The sequence below is a fragment of the Xenopus tropicalis genome, chromosome 5 (assembly GCF_000004195.4).
Source record: "Xenopus tropicalis strain Nigerian chromosome 5, UCB_Xtro_10.0, whole genome shotgun sequence".
Classification (NCBI taxonomy): Eukaryota; Metazoa; Chordata; class Amphibia; order Anura; family Pipidae; genus Xenopus; species Xenopus tropicalis.
The window spans coordinates 153,082,948-153,102,854 of record NC_030681.2 but is presented as its reverse complement, the minus strand read 5'-3'; the positions used below and the strand labels follow the sequence as shown (position 1 = coordinate 153,102,854).

Here is a 19,907-nt window from a genome sequence, read left to right as displayed (position 1 = left end):
CCATCTTGCCCCACTGTCTCCATCTTGCCCTACTGTCTCCCTCTTGCCTTACTGTCTCCATATTGCCCTACTGTCTCCATCTTGCCCTACTGTCTCTATCTTATCCAACTGTCTCCATCTTGCCCCACTGTCTCCATCTTGCCCTACTGTCTCCATCTTGCCCTACTTTTCCATCTTTCCCTACTGTCTCCATCTTGCCCTACTGTTTCCATCTTGCCCTACTGTCTCTATCTTATCCAACTGTCTCCATCTTGCCCTACTGTCTCCATCTTGCCCTACTGTTTCCATCTTGCCCCACTGTCTCCATCTTGCCCTACTGTCTCCCTCTTGCCCTACTGTCTCCATCTTGTCCTACTGTCTCCATCTTGCCCTACTGTCTCCTTCTTGCCCTACTGTCCCCATCTTGTCCTACTGTCTCCATCTTGCCCTACTGTCTCCATCTTGCCCTACTGTCTCCCTCTTGCCTTACTGTCTCCATCTTGCCCTACTGTCTCCTTCTTGCCCTACTGTCCCCATCTTCTCCTACTGTCTCCTTCTTGCCCTACTGTCCCCATCTTGTCCTACTGTCTCCATCTTGCCCTACTGTCTCCATCTTGTCCTACTGTCTCTATCTTATCCAACTGTCTCCATCTTGTCCTACTGTCTCCATCTTGCCCTACTGTCTCCATCTTGCCCCACTGTCTCCATCTTGCCCTACTGTCTCCATCTTGCCCTACTGTCTCTATCTTGTCCTATTGTCTCCATCTTGTCCTACTGTCCCCATATTGCCCTAATGTCTCCATCTTGTCCTACTGTCTCCATCTTGTCCTACTGTCTCCATCTTGCCCTACTGTCTCTATCTTAACCAACTGTCTCCATCTTGCCCTACTGTCTCCATCTTGCCCTACTGTTTCCATCTTGCCCCACTGTCTTCATCTTGCCCTACTGTCTCCCTCTTGCCTTACTGTCTCCATCTTGCCCTACTGTCTCCATCTTACCCTACTGTCCCTACTGTCTCCATCTTGCCCTACTGTCTCCATCTTGTCCTAATGTCTCCATCTTGCCCTACTGTCTCTATCTTATCCAACTGTCTCCATCTTGTCCTACTCTCTCCATCTTGCCCTAATGTCTCCATCTTGCCCTACTGTCTCCATCATGCCCTACTGTCCCCATTTTGTCCTACTGTCTCCATCTTGCCCTACTGTCTCCATCTTGCCCTACTGTCTTCATCTTGCCTTACTGTCTCCATCTTGCCCTACTGTCTCTATCTTATCCAACTGTTTCCATCTTGTCCTACTGTCTCCATCTTGCCCTACTGTCTCCATCTTGCCCTACTGTCTCTATCTTATCCAACTGTCTCCATCTTGTCCTACTGTCTCCATCTTGCCCTACTGTCTCTATCTTATCCAACTGTCTCCATCTTGTCCTACTGTCTCCATCTTGCCCTAATGTCTCCATCTTGCCCTACTGTCTCCATCTTGCCCTACTGTCTCTATCTTATCCAACTGTCTCCATCTTGTCCTACTGTCTCCATCTTGCCCTAATGTCTCCATCTTGTCCTACTGTCTCCATCTTGCCCTAATGTCTCCATCTTGCCCTACTGTCTCTATCTTATCCAACTGTCTCCATCTTGTCCTAATGTCTCCATCTTGCCCTACTGTTTCTATCTTGTCCTACTGTCTCCATCTTGCCCTAATGTCTCCATCTTGTCCTACTGTCTCCATCTTGCCCTACTGTCTCTATCTTATCCAACTGTCTCCATCTTGTCCTACTGTCTCCATCTTGTCCTACTGTCTCTATCTTATCCAACTGTCTCCATCTTGCCCTAATGTCTCCATCTTGCCCTACTGTCTCCATCTTGCCCTAATGTCTCCATCTTGCCCTACTGTCTCCATCTTGCCCTACTGTCTCTATCTTATCCAACTGTCTCCATCTTGCCCCACTGTCTCCATCTTGCCCTACTGTCTCCATCTTGCCCTACTTTTCCATCTTGCCCTACTGTCTCTATCTTATCCAACTGTCTCCATCTTGCCCTACTGTTTCCATCTTGCCCCACTGTCTCCATCTTGCCCTACTGTCTCCCTCTTGCCTTACTGTCTCCATCTTGCCCTACTGTCTCCTTCTTGCCCTACTGTCCCCATCTTGTCCTACTGTCTCCATCTTGCCCTACTGTCTCCATCTTGCCCTACTGTCTCCCTCTTGCCTTACTGTCTCCCTCTTGCCTTACTGTCTCCATCTTGCCCTACTGTCTCCTTCTTGCCCTACTGTCCCCATCTTGCCCTACTGTCTCCCTCTTGCCTTACTGTCTCCCTCTTGCCTTACTGTCTCCATCTTGCCCTACTGTCTCCATCTTGTCCTACTGTCTCCATCTTTCCCTACTGTCTCCATCTTGCCCCACTGTCTCCATCTTGCCCTAATGTCTCCATCTTGTCCTACTGTCTCCATCTTGCCCTACTGTCTCTATCTTATCCAACTGTCTCCATCTTGTCCTACTGTCTCCATCTTGTCCTACTGTCTCTATCTTATCCAACTGTCTCCATCTTGCCCTAATGTCTCCATCTTGCCCTACTGTCTCCATCTTGCCCTAATGTCTCCATCTTGCCCTACTGTCTCCATCTTGCCCTACTGTCTCTATCTTATCCAACTGTCTCCATCTTGCCCCACTGTCTCCATCTTGCCCTACTGTCTCCATCTTGCCCTACTTTTCCATCTTGCCCTACTGTCTCTATCTTATCCAACTGTCTCCATCTTGCCCTACTGTTTCCATCTTGCCCCACTGTCTCTATCTTATCCAACTGTCTCCATCTTGCCCTAATGTCTCCATCTTGCCCTACTGTCTCCATCTTATCCAACTGTCTCCATCTTGCCCTAATGTCTCCATCTTGCCCTACTGTCTCCATCTTGCCCTAATGTCTCCATCTTGCCCTACTGTCTCCATCTTGCCCTACTGTCTCTATCTTATCCAACTGTCTCCATCTTGCCCCACTGTCTCCATCTTGCCCTACTGTCTCCATCTTGCCCTACTTTTCCATCTTGCCCTACTGTCTCTATCTTATCCAACTGTCTCCATCTTGCCCTACTGTTTCCATCTTGCCCCACTGTCTCCATCTTGCCCTACTGTCTCCCTCTTGCCTTACTGTCTCCATCTTGCCCTACTGTCTCCTTCTTGCCCTACTGTCCCCATCTTGTCCTACTGTCTCCATCTTGCCCTACTGTCTCCATCTTGCCCTACTGTCTCCCTCTTGCCTTACTGTCTCCCTCTTGCCTTACTGTCTCCATCTTGCCCCACTGTCTCCATCTTGCCCTACTGTCTCCATCTTGCCCTACTGTCTCCTTCTTGCCCTACTGTCCCCATCTTGCCCTACTGTTTCCATCTTGCCCCACTGTCTCCCTCTTGCCTTACTGTCTCCATCTTGCCCTACTGTCTCCTTCTTGCCCTACTGTCCCCATCTTGTCCTACTGTCTCCATCTTGCCCTACTGTCTCCATCTTGCCCTACTGTCTCCCTCTTGCCTTACTGTCTCCCTCTTGCCTTACTGTCTCCATCTTGCCCTACTGTCTCCTTCTTGCCCTACTGTCCCCATCTTGCCCTACTGTCTCCCTCTTGCCTTACTGTCTCCCTCTTGCCTTACTGTCTCCATCTTGCCCTACTGTCTCCATCTTGTCCTACTGTCTCTATCTTATCCAACTGTCTCCATCTTGTCCTACTGTCTCCATCTTTCCATACTGTCTCCATCTTGCCCTACTGTCTCCATCTTGCCCTACTGTCTCCATCTTGCCCTACTGTCTCCATCTTGTCCTACTGTCTCCATCTTGTCCTACTGTCCCCATCTTGCCCTAATGTCTCCATCTTGTCCTACTGTCTCCATCTTGCCCTACTGTCTCTATCTTAACCAACTGTCTCCATCTTGCCCTACTGTCTCCATCTTGCCCTACTGTTTCCATCTTGCCCCACTGTCTTCATCTTGCCCTACTGTCTCCCTCTTGCCTTACTGTCTCCATCTTGCCCTACTGTCTCTATCTTGCCCTACTGTCCCTACTGTCTCCATCTTGCCCTACTGTCTCTATCTTGCCCTAATGTCCCCATCTTGCCCTACTGTCTCTATCTTATCCAACTGTCTCCATCTTGTCCTACTCTCTCCATCTTGCTCTACTGTCTCCATCTTGCCCTACTGTCTCCATCTTTCCCCATTGTCTTCATCTTGCCCTACTGTCTCCATCTTGCCCTACTGTCCCCATTTTGTCCTACTGTCTCCATCTTGCCCTACTGTCTCCATCTTGCCCTACTGTCTCCATCTTGCCCTACTGTCTTCATCTTGCCTTACTGTCTCCATCTTGCCCTACTGTCTCTATCTTATCCAACTGTTTCCATCTTGTCCTACTGTCTCCATCTTGCCCTACTGTCTCTATCTTATCCAACTGTCTCCATCTTGTCCTACTGTCTCCATCTTGCCCTACTGTCTCTATCTTATCCAACTGTCTCCATCTTGTCCTACTGTCTCCATCTTGCCCTAATGTCTCCATCTTGCCCTACTTTCTCTATCTTATCCAACTGTCTCCATCTTGTCCTACTGTCTCCATCTTGCCCTACTGTTTCTATCTTGTCCTACTGTCTCCATCTTGCCCTAATGTCTCCATCTTGCCCTAATGTCTCCATCTTGCCTTACTGTCTCCATCTTGCCCTACTGTCTCTATCTTATCCAACTGTCTCCATCTTGCCCTAATGTCTCCATCTTGCCCTACTGTCTCCATCTTGCCCTACTGTCTCTATCTTATCCAACTGTCTCCATCTTGCCCTAATGTCTCCATCTTGCCCTACTGTCTCCATCTTGCCCTACTGTCTCCATCTTGCCCTACTGTCTCCATCTTGCCCTACTGTCTCTATTGAGTCCTGGAACGTTTATCTTGCCCTACTGTCTCACCCTACACCATTCCCAGCTATCCCCATGCAAACTGATGCAATGTTCCCCCAGCCGTCAGGCCAGTTTGGGCACCATACAGACAGCTCTGTGCAGATTACGTGCCAGGGAAATCAGAAGAGACACCAGGCGCAGATGCCATTGGCTCGCTCGGGTTACTGAGAAGCTCCGCATTCAGCGCTGCCCTATCCCAACCGCTCTGCGCCCTGTGACTGGAATAATAAATAGGCTTGAGCACAGCGAGGCCGCCGGATGTTGCAAGACACGTCCAGTGATTCTCAATGGGAATCTGAGCCGAGAGCGTTCTCCATTCACAGCTCCATTCTTTTCTCATTCTCTGTGTCGCCCCAGACTCATCCCAAGGCTGAGAATTAGTGATTAAAGGGGAACTTCACCCAAACACTATTCTTTGCATAAGGAAATAAAATGTAAAGGGAAAGTTGCTTAGGATTCCATTTTCTTTTCTTATTTAATTTTCTTTCCTTATGGGTAGAGTTCCCCCTTAAGTATCAGAATAATCTTTCTTTCCCTTCCTGCCCCATATCCCCAGCCCTGTCTCCCAGTAACGTAGGGTATGGGATCCGGCTCCGTACTGGGCCCCGAGTACCAAGTCACGTCGGTAACATAGGATGTTTTGTTGTCCTTCTCCGTAACAACTACAGCTCCGGGGAGCAACATGACTGGCGCACACCTGCTACTGGATAGGAGGGGCCCCTGGGGCCAATGTGGCAGAAACAATGCCATTATCTATCGCTTCTATAGGCATGCACTTATGGGGTTAATTCAATTGCTCTGCTGCAAAGAGTCTGAACTGGTTCATACAGGGTCACTGGCCCTGCATATATGGGGGGGTCTCAGCTATTTACCTCACATTCCAGTCTTCTTACACCTGCCTGGTTGCTAGGGTAATTAAACCCTAGCAACCAAATAGCTGCAGTTTAATACATGTAAATAATTTAACCCCCGCTTAAAAAAATGAAGATCAGTTTGGAAATAGTCTTTTATATAAATATAATAATAATATAAATATATATTTACACACACACATATATATATATACAGGTATAGGACCCATTATCCAGAATGCTTGGGACCAAGGGTATTCCGGATAAGGGGTCTTTCCGTAATTTGGATCTCCATACCGTATAAAAATCAATAAAACATTAATTAAACCCAATAGGGCTGTTTATCATCCAATATGGATTAATTTATCAAGTTACTGTTTTATTACTACAGAAAAAAAGGAAATCAGTTTTAAAATTCTGTATTATTTGATTAAAATGGAGTCTGTGGGAGACAGGCTTTCCGTAATTCGGAGCTTTCTGGATAACGGGTTTCCATATAAGCGATCCCATACCTGGATATATATATATATATATATATATATATAAAAGGTTATTGATAGGGGCACAATACCCCCTAATTCTACATAAGCACACAGAATGGGGCTGAATATTTTTGCCTATTGTTTTAATCATGAAAACTCTATGGGTTTTGCTAAGGTAAGAGGGGCACACAGGAAAATGGAAACTACTTCCTGGTTCTTCCTAGTGATGATTACCAGCGCACTGATAAACCTCCAGAATAATTGATTTCTGCATATCTGTGTAGACCAAAGCAGACAACAGAAGGTAAAGGAATGGGGTTGTTTATACAGAGCTCGTTTGCTGGCTCAACTCAGCAAATTTCAGCTTCATTTCAGCAAAGGCAGCAGTCAAAGCAAAACAATGCTTTATATTAACACAAAACCTCGGAAAATATGGGTTTTGTATTGAAACAATGTGCTCACGTATAGGAAACTATGGCCCAACCACAACAAAATCCCACAATGACTCCTATTACAATGTTCCCTTTTTTGGGGTAAGAATAACAATTATAGAGATGAGTTTATTTTGGAACATTTTTCTCATTTCATGTTCCCAAGCAGCCGCCGCCGTGTTCCCATTCCGCCTCCTCCCTTTTATATATTTCATAGCACATTGCTAATGGCAGATCCCTACATGCAAAGTGCATTAGCCCCACGCGCTCCGACAAGGCGAACACGGCGGCGTGTAATCAACAGAGACCTATGTGCCGGGGCGCCGTATAGATTGCTTATTGATCTTTGGGAAAGGCCAGAGGTTAATAAGTGCACTGACTGCCTTCATTGTTCACCTAAAGCATCAGACATGGCAGCTTCTGGCAGTTTTATCCCCCCACGTCCCCCGGGGCCTGGGAAGGGGCAGGGGCGCTAGAGAATAGCATGTCCATCAAGTCCCCCCTTCGCTCGTGCATTTCATTCCCGAGCTGATGCAGAAAACGTGGAAAAAAGTAAAGTAATTGTTATTAAAAATCTGAGCTGTCAATCATATATTGCCTGCCCCGCCTCTATGCCTTCGGCATAGAGGCGGGGCAGGCAATATATGATTGACAGCTCAGATTTTTAAATACATTTATAACAGGTATAGATGATTTAATTAAAAAAAATAATTATTATTATTAACATTTATTTATAAAGCGCCAACATATCCCGCAGCGCTGTACAATAAGTGGGTTTCATACATTGGGCATACAGAGTAACATATAAAGCAACCAATAACCGATACAAGAGGGGAAGAGAGCCCTGCCCAAAAGAGCTTACACTCTACAAGGAGTAACATATAAAGCAATCAGTAACCGATACAGGAGGGGAAGAGAGCCCTGCCCAAAAGAGCTTACAATCTACAAGGAGTAACATATAAAGCAACCAATAACCGATACAGGAGGGGAAGGGAGCCCTGCCCAAAAGAGCTTACACTCTACAAGGAGTAACATATAAAGCAACCAATAACCGATACAGGAGGGGAAGGGAGCCCTGCCCAAAAGAGCTTACACTCTACAAGGAGTAACATATAAAGCAACCAATAACCGATACAAGAGGGGAAGAGGGCCCTGCCCAAAAGAGCTTACACTCTACAAGGAGTAACATATAAAGCAATCAGTAACCGATACAAGAGGGGAAGAGAGCCCTGCCCAAAAGAGCTTACACTCTACAAGGAGTAACATATAAAGCAATCAGTAACCGATACAAGAGGGGAAGAGAGCCCTGCCCAAAAGAGCTTACAATCTACAAGGAGTAACATATAAAGCAACCAATAACCGATACAGGAGGGGAAGGGAGCCCTGCCCAAAAGAGCTTACACTCTACAAGGAGTAACATATAAAGCAATCAGTAACCGATACAAGAGGGGAAGAGAGCCCTGCCCAAAAGAGCTTACAATCTACAAGGAGTAACATATAAAGCAACCAATAACCGATACAGGAGGGAAGGGAGCCCTGCCCAAAAGAGCTTACACTCTACAAGGAGTAACATATAAAGCAATCAGTAACCGATACAAGAGGGGAAGAGAGCCCTGCCCAAAAGAGCTTACAATCTACAAGGAGTAACATATAAAGCAACCAATAACCGATACAGGAGGGGAAGGGAGCCCTGCCCAAAAGAGCTTACACTCTACAAGGAGTAACATATAAAGCAATCAGTAACCGATACAAGAGGGGAAGAGAGCCCTGCCCAAAAGAGCTTACAATCTACAAGGAGTAACATATAAAGCAATCAGTAACCGATACAAGAGGGGAAGAGAGCCCTGCCCAAAAGAGCTTACACTCTACAAAGAATTTGGGTTTCATGCTTAATTTTCTAATCCTGTAGGCAGTTGTAAATAATATACGGTGCTGGTTTCACTTTGGGCTAAACATTAACCCTATCTGTAACAATGGCCCCCTTATTGGGGCTCCCTATAGATCCTCTCAGGTCCCTGTCTGTGTTTCAAATGAGGGGTGGGCGTGTCCTAACAGTCCCTGCCCACAGTAGGAGGGGCATAGCCAATTGCAGCCCTGTAGTCAGACAAGCAAAGACAGGCTTCAGTTCCCTATCAGGTCAGCCTAGCTGCTGATTGGTTCCTGAGTGCCCCCCTGCACAGCCTGTGATAGGAGGCAGCAGGAAGTGGAACAAATGGGCGGGGCTAGTGGGGGACACTCCTCTTTGTATTGTGTGCGATGCCCTTCTACCCAATGAAGAGATCTAAGGGTGAATTAACAACCAATGAGTTAACAGTCAGTAACAACAGTAATATTGCAACCAGCCCTGCCTGGGTTGGGGTGCAGGACGTGTATCGGAAAAATGACTTAGTGGGGGTGCAGGGAGCACGGGCCGGGGTGCCCCAGCAGGGGGGGTTAGCAGTGATCCCCTAACAGTTATCAGAATATCAGGTGCCCAATCAGAGGCTTGGGGTTCACCTCAATATTTTCTACTAATACCCTATGTCTGTATTTGGGGGTCATCACTCTTGTAGCCTAGAGTTGCTGTGCTTTATGTAGTTTAGTCCTAGGCCTGACTCATATATCTAACCTGTTCCTTGCCCCCTTGGCCTGCACAGGGGATTGTGCTCTTTACTTGTCCTTTAAATGACTCTCAAGCCAAAAGGCCATTCATCTGAACTAGAGACGTGAGTTTCCCCAGTTACTGGGGTTTATACTGCCCCCTGTGGCCGTTATGTGAAGAGGAGGAATGTTCAGCACCCTGGATAGCACCTATGGTAGAAGGGTCCCACTAATAATGGTACGGCCCACTAATAATGGTACGGCCCAGGGGAGCTCACCCTGAGAGGAGAGATAGATTTCCAGGGATGAATAATAGGCAAATACCCTGTACCTCCCCCACGTCATGCAAATACCCCAAACAAATGAGCCCTTTACAACTCTGCGTTTCAATCACAAAGAAATAAAATAGATCTGTCTGTCTGTCTGGGGCAGCAGGGGATGTTTTTGGTTGGGGGGGGGGCAGGAGAGGGAGGATTTTCAGCCCCTGGTTGATGTATTTGAACCTTGCCTGGAGTTGCTTCATTAGTAGCATCACTGTTTGTGGGTGGGCTTCAGATCACAAGCAAGATGGCAGGCACTGAGCTCCTTTATGTAGGAACATTAGTCTAATGACACTCTCTCTGCCTAATGACTGGGCAATAATAAACACATCTCAGAGTGGTATGGAGCCCCCGGTCTGGGCCGGCATTAGGGCTGCAGCAGTGACAATGGCAACATGGCAGCAATGAGGGGAATCACCCAGCGGAACATGGCGTCCTGCCCCCCCCCCGGGCTCTGATGCAGGACTGGGTAATTAATCCAGCGCAGTGAGGCTCGGCATCCAGCAGGATCGGCCCATTCCCTGCAAACACACAGAGAACTTCACAGGCACTTTGTCCTACTAGGAAAGGTTACTGGGGCCTGGGGCACTGGCAGCCGGAATGGGGGGTGAATTGTAGCAGAAACAGATTGGGTCGGTGGGTCAGTACCATATTATTAACTACAGTGAGGGAGAGCTTGGCAGCGTGGCGGATTATTCTGGATAAAGAAGCGACTTGTCTTAGCCAAATGGCAGCCTTCGGGTCATTTTATATCCATCCTAGCAAACCTAGGGGCTGTTCCTGCTGACTTGTGCTTAGTACAGGGGAATCCCTATGTGCCATAGTTTTATGGTATCTCTCTGTACAGGCTATGAGCAAACTTAGGGGGCTGTTCCTGCTGAATTGTGCTTAGTACAGGGGAATCCCTATGTGCCATAGTTTTATGGTATCTCTCTGTACAGGCTATGAGCAAACTTAGGGGGCTGTTCCTGCTGAATTGTGCTTAGTACAGGGGAATCCCTATGTGCCATAGTTTTATGGTATCTCTCTGTACAGGCTATGAGCAAACTTAGGGGGCTGTTCCTGCTGAATCTCGCTCAGCTTGTAAGAAAGCCTAGGTAGCTGTTCCTGTTACATATGGCTAAACATGGAGAGATTAATGCAACTGAAATTATTTATACTTACTCTCTATCAAATAAACCCATAACACAATGAAGGTATAGTGGTTCTTTAACCTGAAACTAGGGATTGTGGGTAGCAAGGGACCTGTATGACCTTGAGCAGCCATTGCTCTCGCGGCGCAAACAGTGCAGATACCGAGTCCTATCTCCAACCCACACACCGATCCAATCTCATTAGCCAATAACATTATCCCTTGGGGCGCCCAGTGGTTGCCGGAAGCCTCAGATGCCATAGAACTATAACACTATGCCATTAGCTGAGAAATATGCCTACATTAATAATTACCCATAAGGCTGTGAGGCGTAAGGGTAACCTTGATGGCTGATTAAAGGGGAAGTTCACCTTTGAGTTAACTTTTAGTATGATGTAGAGAGCGATATTCTGAGACAAATTGCAATTGGTCTTTATTTTTTTATTATTTGTAGTTTTTTTTATTACTTTATTTTTGTTTAGCAGCCTGGAACTTCAGCTGTTATCTGGTTGCTAGGGTTCAAATTACCTTAGCAACCAGGGAGTGGTTTGAATGAAAGACTGATATATGAATAGGAGAATCGGTGTGGCTGGAATAGGTACAATATGTACAATGGATACCCCCTGCGCCCCTCAAGCTATTGGAGTTGTTACCTGCGCTGCCTGTGGCATTCTGGAACTTGTAGTTCAACAACAGCGGCAGAGATGCAGTTTTAAAGGGATATTATCATTTATTATTGTAGTTCTCTTGCTATAAAAAAAAAGATAGTAATTATATTTCATCTAGGATGTTTGTATTTTTAACAGTTGGATAGTAAATGCTAACTGCTGATTGGTTGCTATGGGTTACTAGACCTTTACAGAGGTCTTGCTGATGGGGTTACATACCCCCCAGCTCTGCCGACAGTCCCTCTTTTGACAGCTCAGCCAACAGGCTAAAAAAGATACAATGTTTCTCAAACTTAATTAAATAAGTAGCTTTTGGCAGAGCCCAGAATACTCACACCTACCCTGAGATACAATTGTAACTAATAAGCTAAACAGGTCTCTTGGGGGAACTGAGACTTGCAGCTTAAAGGGCAACTTCACCTTCATTAGCAAAACTGTAATAACACCAAGCAACAAAACCTACAGAAATGTGTTCAAACTTTACATAACCTGACAAATTTTGTAAAATGGGAGTGGGATTCAGGGGGTGTGTTCACAAAGTGGGTTTGGCCAAAAAGTGGGCGTGGGATTAATAAGTAGGGAGCCCCAGACTTGGGGCCTTGTGTCTGTGTGATACATTCACAGGGAGGTTATTGCCTTGGCAGTGTTGGGGGGCTTCCTTTTCATTTACCATCATATCACATGGTGGGGGGGGGGGTCTTCACTTTTTATTACTTGTAGTTTTTTAATGATTTCACTTTTTGTTTCGCAGCTCTCCGGTTTGGAATTTCAGCAGCTATCTGGTTGCTAGGGTCTGAATTACCTTAGCAACCAGGGAGTGGTTTTAATAAGAAACTGGAATATGAATAGAAGAGAACTTGAATACAAAAATAATAAAATGTAACTATAACAATAAAATTGTGGCCTTTGGTTAACTTAAAGCTGAACTACCCCTTTAAGTACTTGTGCGGCGCCACCTTCTGGTCAGTTGAGATTTTGCGTGTTTAAGAAAGAAAAAGTGTCAGCTTCTTTTCCCAGGGAGCCATAAGGCAGTGTGTGTGTAACGGGGCGAGCAATGGAGTATAATTAGTTGTACAATATGTTCATGGCGATAAGGTTACACGGAAATGACTAGTAATATATCAGCGCTTAGTGGGGGGGGGGGGTCAATAAGCAATATCCCTTACAGTAATCAATGGCCAATGATCTTGCTGTCAGCAGCAGGAAATATCCCCGCCCCCCACAGGATGAAGCCTTTGCCATTACTAATCCCAACTGGGCTGAAATTCCCATTTCCCATATTATTGCCCACTGACTGACTGGGCTCAGAAATGAATGACTCCCCCCCTGCTGCAGTACCAGCTTCCAACAGCAGATGGCTCTATATTCTTTACATTCGTCTATCTGCTACACTCGATAGGCCACGCAGATGTAGGCAAACATGGAGCAGAATTCCCGTGAATAGGGACTGGGGGAAGGGACATGTTTCTGGGACGCCAGTGACTGGTGTAATTGATATGAATTAATTATGCATTAAAGCAAAGTGTTTCCCTCCCAACATGAAAGCAGAGAGATCCCCCCGGGCTCCCTCTGTGCGGCCTCCCTTTCCCAGCAGAGAGCACATTTCCCATGAGCCCCGGGAGCCCCCAAGTATGACAGGAGCCCCTTAGGGGTAGTAAGTAGATGAGAAGTACAAAGGATTTTTTAGTTAGGGATCTACAATATATAAATATTCCTAATTCTCCCTACCTTAACCCTAAATCCCCTTCTCGCATCCCTATCTCAACAGCCCCCCTCCTCACTTGACTGGCCAACGGGGGCAGCATAAGGATTCCCCTGTACTAAGCACAATTCAGCAGGAACAGCCCCCTAAGTTTGTTCATAGCCTGTACAGAGAGATACCATAAAACTATGGCACATAGGGATTCCCCTGTACTAAGCACAATTCAGCAGGAACAGCCCCCTAAGTTTGCTCATAGCCTGTACAGAGAGATACCATAAAACTATGGCACATAGGGATTCCCCTGTACTAAGCACAATTCAGCAGGAACAGCCCCCTAAGTTTGTTCATAGCCTGTACAGAGAGATACCATAAAACTATGGCACATAGGGATTCCCCTGTACTAAGCACAATTCAGCAGGAACAGCCCCCTAAGTTTGCTCATAGCCTGTACAGAGATACCATAAAACTATGGCACATAGGGATTCCCCTGTACTAAGCACAATTCAGCAGGAACAGCCCCCTAAGTTTGCTCATAGCCTGTACAGAGAGATGATACCATAAAACTATGGCACATAGGGATTCCCCTGTACTAAGCACAATTCAGCAGGAACAGCCCCCTAAGTTTGCTCATAGCCTGTACAGAGAGATACCATAAAACTATGGCACATAGGGATTCCCCTGTACTAAGCACAATTCAGCAGGAACAGCCCCCTAAGTTTGCTCATAGCCTGTACAGAGAGATACCATAAAACTATGGCACATAGGGATTCCCCTGTACTAAGCACAATTCAGCAGGAACAGCCCCCTAAGTTTGCTCATAGCCTGTACAGAGAGATACCATAAAACTATGGCACATAGGGATTCCCCTGTACTAAGCACAATTCAGCAGGAACAGCCCCCTAAGTTTGCTCATAGCCTGTACAGAGAGATACCATAAAACTATGGCACATAGGGATTCCCCTGTACTAAGCACAATTCAGCAGGAACAGCCCCCTAAGTTTGCTCATAGCCTGTACAGAGAGATGATACCATAAAACTATGGCACATAGGGATTCCCCTGTACTAAGCACAATTCAGCAGGAACAGCCCCCTAAGTTTGCTCATAGCCTGTACAGAGAGATACCATAAAACTATGGCACATAGGGATTCCCCTGTACTAAGCACAATTCAGCAGGAACAGCCCCCTAAGTTTGCTCATAGCCTGTACAGAGAGATACCATAAAACTATGGCACATAGGGATTCCCCTGTACTAAGCACAATTCAGCAGGAACAGCCCCCTAAGTTTGCTCATAGCCTGTACAGAGAGATACCATAAAACTATGGCACATAGGGATTCCCCTGTACTAAGCACAATTCAGCAGGAACAGCCCCCTAAGTTTGCTCATAGCCTGTACAGAGAGATACCATAAAACTATGGTACATAGGGATTCCCCTGTACTAAGCACAATTCAGCAGGAACAGCCCCCTAAGTTTGCTCATGGCCTGTACAGAGAGATACCATAAAACTATGGCACATAGGGATTCCCCTGTACTAAGCACAATTCAGCAGGAACAGCCCCCTAAGTTTGCTCATAGCCTGTACAGAGAGATACCATAAAACTATGGCACATAGGGATTCCCCTGTACTAAGCACAATTCAGCAGGAAAATGTAAGTCTTTATATGCCCTTTAATAAGATGGTTCGATGTGTCTGCTAAAGGGACCACATTGCGCTGATGTACTTTCCCTATTGGGAATCATGTGCTGAATATATAATGTGTTACAGCCTGGAACTTGCTGAGATGGTTTCTCGTCACTTCCCAAAGGAACCTGAAGTCTGTGTAACCCAAACTGCCACTCTCTCTTTTATCAGCGACTAAAGAACATTTTGTTCTGCCCCAGAGAAATGCCTCACAGCTCCATAATAGTGACAGCCCAAGCCGAGATCTCATCTGTCACTTCTATGGCCTTCTGTCATATTTATATTTCCACTCACTGCACCTCTATGGCTTTCTGTCTTTGTGCATAATGTGATCCTATCTAATCCCCCCCCCCCCCCCCATTGTAAGCAGCAGTCCTGCCCTGCTTTATGGCTGAGATTCTAGCTATCTGTATAACAGAGCATTCTGTCACAGTGGCACAGATCCTATCTGATCCCCCCATTGTAAGCAGCAGCCCTGCCCTGCTTTATGGCTGAGATTCTAGCTATCTGTATAACAGAGCATTCTGTCACAGTGGCACAGATCCTATCTGATCCCCCCCATTGTAAGCAGCAGTCCTGCCCTGCTTTATGGCTGAGATTCTAGCTATCTGTATAACAGAGCATTCTGTCACAGTGGCACAGATCCTATCTGATCCCCCCCATTGTAAGCAGCAGTCATGCCCTGCTTTATGGCTGAGATTCTAGCTATCTGTATAACAGAGCATTCTGTCACAGTGGCACAGATCCTATCTGATCCCCCCCATTGTAAGCAGCAGTCCTGCCCTGCTTTATGGCTGAGATTCTAGCTATCTGTATAACAGAGCATTCTGTCACAGTGGCACAGATCCTATCTGATCCCCCCCCATTGTAAGCAGCAGTCCTGCCCTGCTTTATGGCTGAGACTCTAGCTATCTGTATAACAGAGCATTCTGTCACAGTGGTACAGATCCTATCTGATCCCCCCCCATTGTAAGCAGCAGTCCTGCCCTGCTTTATGGCTGAGATTCTAGCTATCTGTATAACAGAGCATTCTGTCACAGTGGCACAGATCCTATCTGATCCCCCCATTGTAAGCAGCAGTCCTGCCCTGCTTTATGGCTGAGATTCTCCCTGTCCTGCGGCCCACAGAGGCTAGCAGTGGAATTCCTGAATACAAAATGAACACAATACAATAAGCCCTTGTGTCCCTACCATACAATGCTACACCATTTAGCCCCATAACTCCCCTCCCAAGGATCCCGCCCCCATCACACGGTGTCAGTCACAGAGATAATTATACACTGATTGGCATCCCATCAACTCTACAGACTGGCAGGCTGGCACACTATACTTAAATGATACTGATAGTATTCCTCTGCCACAATGAATATTGCTATCGGGATCCTGACAGCTCTCTATCGTCAGGGCTGTCGTTAGCCATTGCCAGACTGGGGGGAAATACTCTGTGGGACCCCAATGCTCTATAGGAACGCTGGGAACTTGTGTTCTTGAATAGAACAGCCTAAATGCAAAACAAATCAATAATTAAAGCAGCAGTGGTGAAATAACATTAAAAAGTAATTTATTTGGACAGAAAGAACAGCCTAACGCGTTTCGTGCCGTATGTATGTATTTATAACTTTATTTATAAAGGATACGCAGCGCTGTACAATCTTACAAAATACAAAATTACACACAGGGAGGACAAGTGTTATAATAAATAAATACAATAAATATAAATGGCCATAGGCCTATGAGTAAGTGCCCCATAAGGCATGAAATGCGTAGACTGGGGGTTCAGTGCAAACAGTACCGTCTATCAAACATTACTGTAAAAGACTTAACTATTTATTATCTGTACCAGAGCTTAGGCACCGTCTACATTTTTTTTGCCCTATTCTGTGCCCTATGCCCCACAGTTGCCATTCTACGTGCTACCATCTTGCCCTACTGCTTCTGACAATGGCCCTTCTCTGCATGATCCCACCAAGTGCAACAGCCCAGAGCACTCACCCATATTTATCCCTCCCCATGGAGCCATCCTCCAGCCCAGAAACAGAGCTGGGAGAAGAGGAGGACCCAGGAGAAGACTTGATTTGACACCCAAGTAGGTGCCGCAGATGCAAGCACCAAACCAAATTATAAATGGCCCCAGCTCCATTTTGCCCAGAGTCTGTCCAGAGATGCAGGAAGAAAGGAGTTTATACATAGTATAGTCGTTGCGGCTGAAAAAAGACACAAAGCCACCAAGTTCAACCTTTCTGTATAAAGTAAAAGCCACCTAACCTCTAGCTGATCCATAGGAAAGTGGAGAAACTACAGGGGGGACCTAAAGCATTGACCCCCAAGAGATGCAAGGTGCCCAACAGGTGGCCAACACTGGTGTTTAGAGTTCCAGCACCACAAAGATGGAACCAATGAGTGTAAGGAGTGTGTATTTATCACAATATATTTAGTGCAAATGCAGGAGCAAAACATTGGGCAAGGTATAACTACCTGAGACTTTAAAACAACTCTTGTGTAATGAACTTTGCCTTTAATTTTTGCCCATCGCTAGTCGTTATTGGGACTGTTAACTTTAAAGGCAAAGTTTGCCCTAAATGTCCTGTATGATATGCTGTGGACACCTGTGTGCTGGGACAGTTTGCATTGGATCTTGTGGCTTTCTATATTTCTAATATTTACATTTTGTTTTCCATGCAGTTGTCAAGATTGCTATCTGGGTTGCTAGGGCTTCCTTACTCTAGCAACCAGTCAGAATGAAACATAAATAGGAAAGGCCCAAACAGATAAGATAAGCAGCAAAAACGTAAAATTCAGTTCTAGATTTTTCCAAATCTGCCTGGGTCGGACTGGGGTGTCCGGGACCCACGAGGGCCGGAACCTTCCAGGTTTTTTCCCAAGTCCCTGCTGGCCCAGTCCAACCCTGGATCTCCAGCAGGTAAGTGCCAGGATGCATTGTATTCCTGGCTAACAAAGGGTTACATAGGGTTTCTGCGCCAGTGCAGTCTGCATCAAGTATCCTAATAAACCAGCAATGCCAGGGCATAGGAAACACGGCAGTGGGACTATACAAGGGCAATTTGTTCTTTAGTGTTAGTTTCCCTTGAAGTGGGGTTGGTGCGGGCGGAAGGAGCGGGGCTTTCACGCTCACATAAGGGAACACAGTCGGTATATAAAGGGCCCTCTCACACTTACTCATTAGTGACCCAAGGGCAGTGAGGCCGGGCAGTGCATACTAACGGTTGCCCCCTGAGACTGCCTCGGTTACAGCTCGTCAGTGCAGTGTAATTAGATAACTGCTAATAGATTCCCCTTCACAATTAAGAGAGTCCCACTTAAAGAACTCAATGCAGTCGCTGCTATTTATACCCAATGCCTCTGTCTCCTCCATGGAACCATCAGTCTTGGCTTTGCCTGAAGCAGAGAGTCAATGTGTATCTAATAGATATGGAGTGTGAGCTCCTATGCACCACAGCACGTTTTCTGTAAACTGCCTATTGTCCCCCGCACATGTCTAATATCATCAAATCTCTTCACCGATTCCCTTAATTAATTTGCTTGCCTATCTCTGCACCTTTGTCCGTCCTTGAATGTCTTTGAATACCTGCCTGAATAGGGGACTATAATGGAAGAATGTTATTCCTGGCATAAACCAGTCCCCCCCCAAATCTGAAATGGGGCCAGGCCCACAAGAAGGCTCTATTCTAAGGCACAGAAACCAACAATTGGTGCAAAACTGAATGTACTAAAGCAGTTACCCTTCATTCCCAGAATGCTCAGTGGCTGTAGTTTACAGCACCCAGAAGGCCTTGACTTTGATGTGGATAAATGGTTATACTGGGGAACAGTAGGAGTGTATGTGGCTTAATGACCATTTACAGTCCCTATCTGCCAAGAACTGAGACTTAAAAAAGGTGGAATATTCCATGCAGTTCGGACAGAACACTAGTATTTCGCTGGGCTGCCGCCACGGTACCATGGTACCACCATTAATAGTGAACAGAACCACAAGTGCTCCCTATAGCACGTACAGTAAGGAGCTCAGGGTAAATGGCGCCTGATTGGCCACTGTGACTGGTATAGATTCAAGCCTACTACAAATTAGAAAATAAAAGCAAAAGCCTGATTGGTTGCTACTGGCAATGCTAGTAAATGAGTCCTATCATCCTATGACAAGGTGATCAAGGAGACAGCAACTCCCAGCATCCTTAGCTGGCTTGGTTATAAAATAAAGACAACAAATATGTGATTTGGGAAATTTTCTCTATAACAAGGAAATGCAATTAGGCTCTTTATACTGTATATATATATATATATATCTTGTTGCTTCATTAGCTGCAGGGGTTAATAATACTCCATTTGCTCCATCTGTTGGCTCACAGGGAAAAACAATCCCCATTTCTCTCCTCATTTTCTAAGGAGTCAGCAAAGTAGCTAAATTCTACGAGCCAATGGGAGCCCGCCTTGGAGTCAGCAGGTTATTATGGGAATAGTCATACGTTACCATTGCACACATGGTGATCAAGGAGACCCCTGCAGTCCATCTCCAGGTCAGTCGATCGGTATCTTGTCCCCTTCAGAAGAGAGAATGGAATGCCCTGCGGCCCATCCCTAGTCCCCCCTCGGACTCACTGTAATCCTGTATCACTGGTGGCTCAGTCATTATCCCCTCCTGTGCTTGTTCTGACTCGTGAAAGTCTTATTGCTGTTCCATGAAATTGTCTTTCCCTCATCCGGATAATTCCGTTGGTACCCACTAGGATGGATCCTACAGAATGATTCCCTTCCGCTCTACCTTTCTCCCAATCCGTTCCCTTCCCCCAGTCCTTTCCCAAGGGCAGAAGGAATCCGGAGTAGGGACGTGTGGGATGAACTTTCCATGTCAATGCTCTCGGAATACATTACATTTCTGCTATTAAAGGGCCACGGGCAGCGGCATTTACATGCACAAATGGGCAGGTGCAAGGCTAAAACCAGGAATACACAGGAACTGACTAGGGGCAATTTGCCCTAATGGGGCAAATGGAAACGTTCTGCCCCAAGCAACGTAAAAATAACACTACAACCTGGTCTGCCCGCCTACTGCCTTGAACTACAACTATTACTATCCCATGTCTCACAGACATAGCCAAGGAATGTCTCATTATCCTATCCCACTTATTCAAGTCATTCTATCCAAAGCATAA

General features: G+C 46.2%; 1 protein-coding gene across 1 annotated transcript in view; it reads right to left on the bottom strand.

Moving 5' to 3' along the window:
• efr3b (EFR3 homolog B) overlaps nt 1–19,545 on the bottom strand; it is a 106,644-nt gene extending 87,099 nt beyond the window's left edge. The window contains exon 1 of the transcript XR_004222861.1: nt 19,226–19,545. The gene's annotated coding sequence lies outside the window, so the exon portion shown is untranslated. The remainder of the gene's footprint in view (nt 1–19,225) is intronic.
• Between the last annotated feature and the right edge of the window lie 362 nt (nt 19,546–19,907).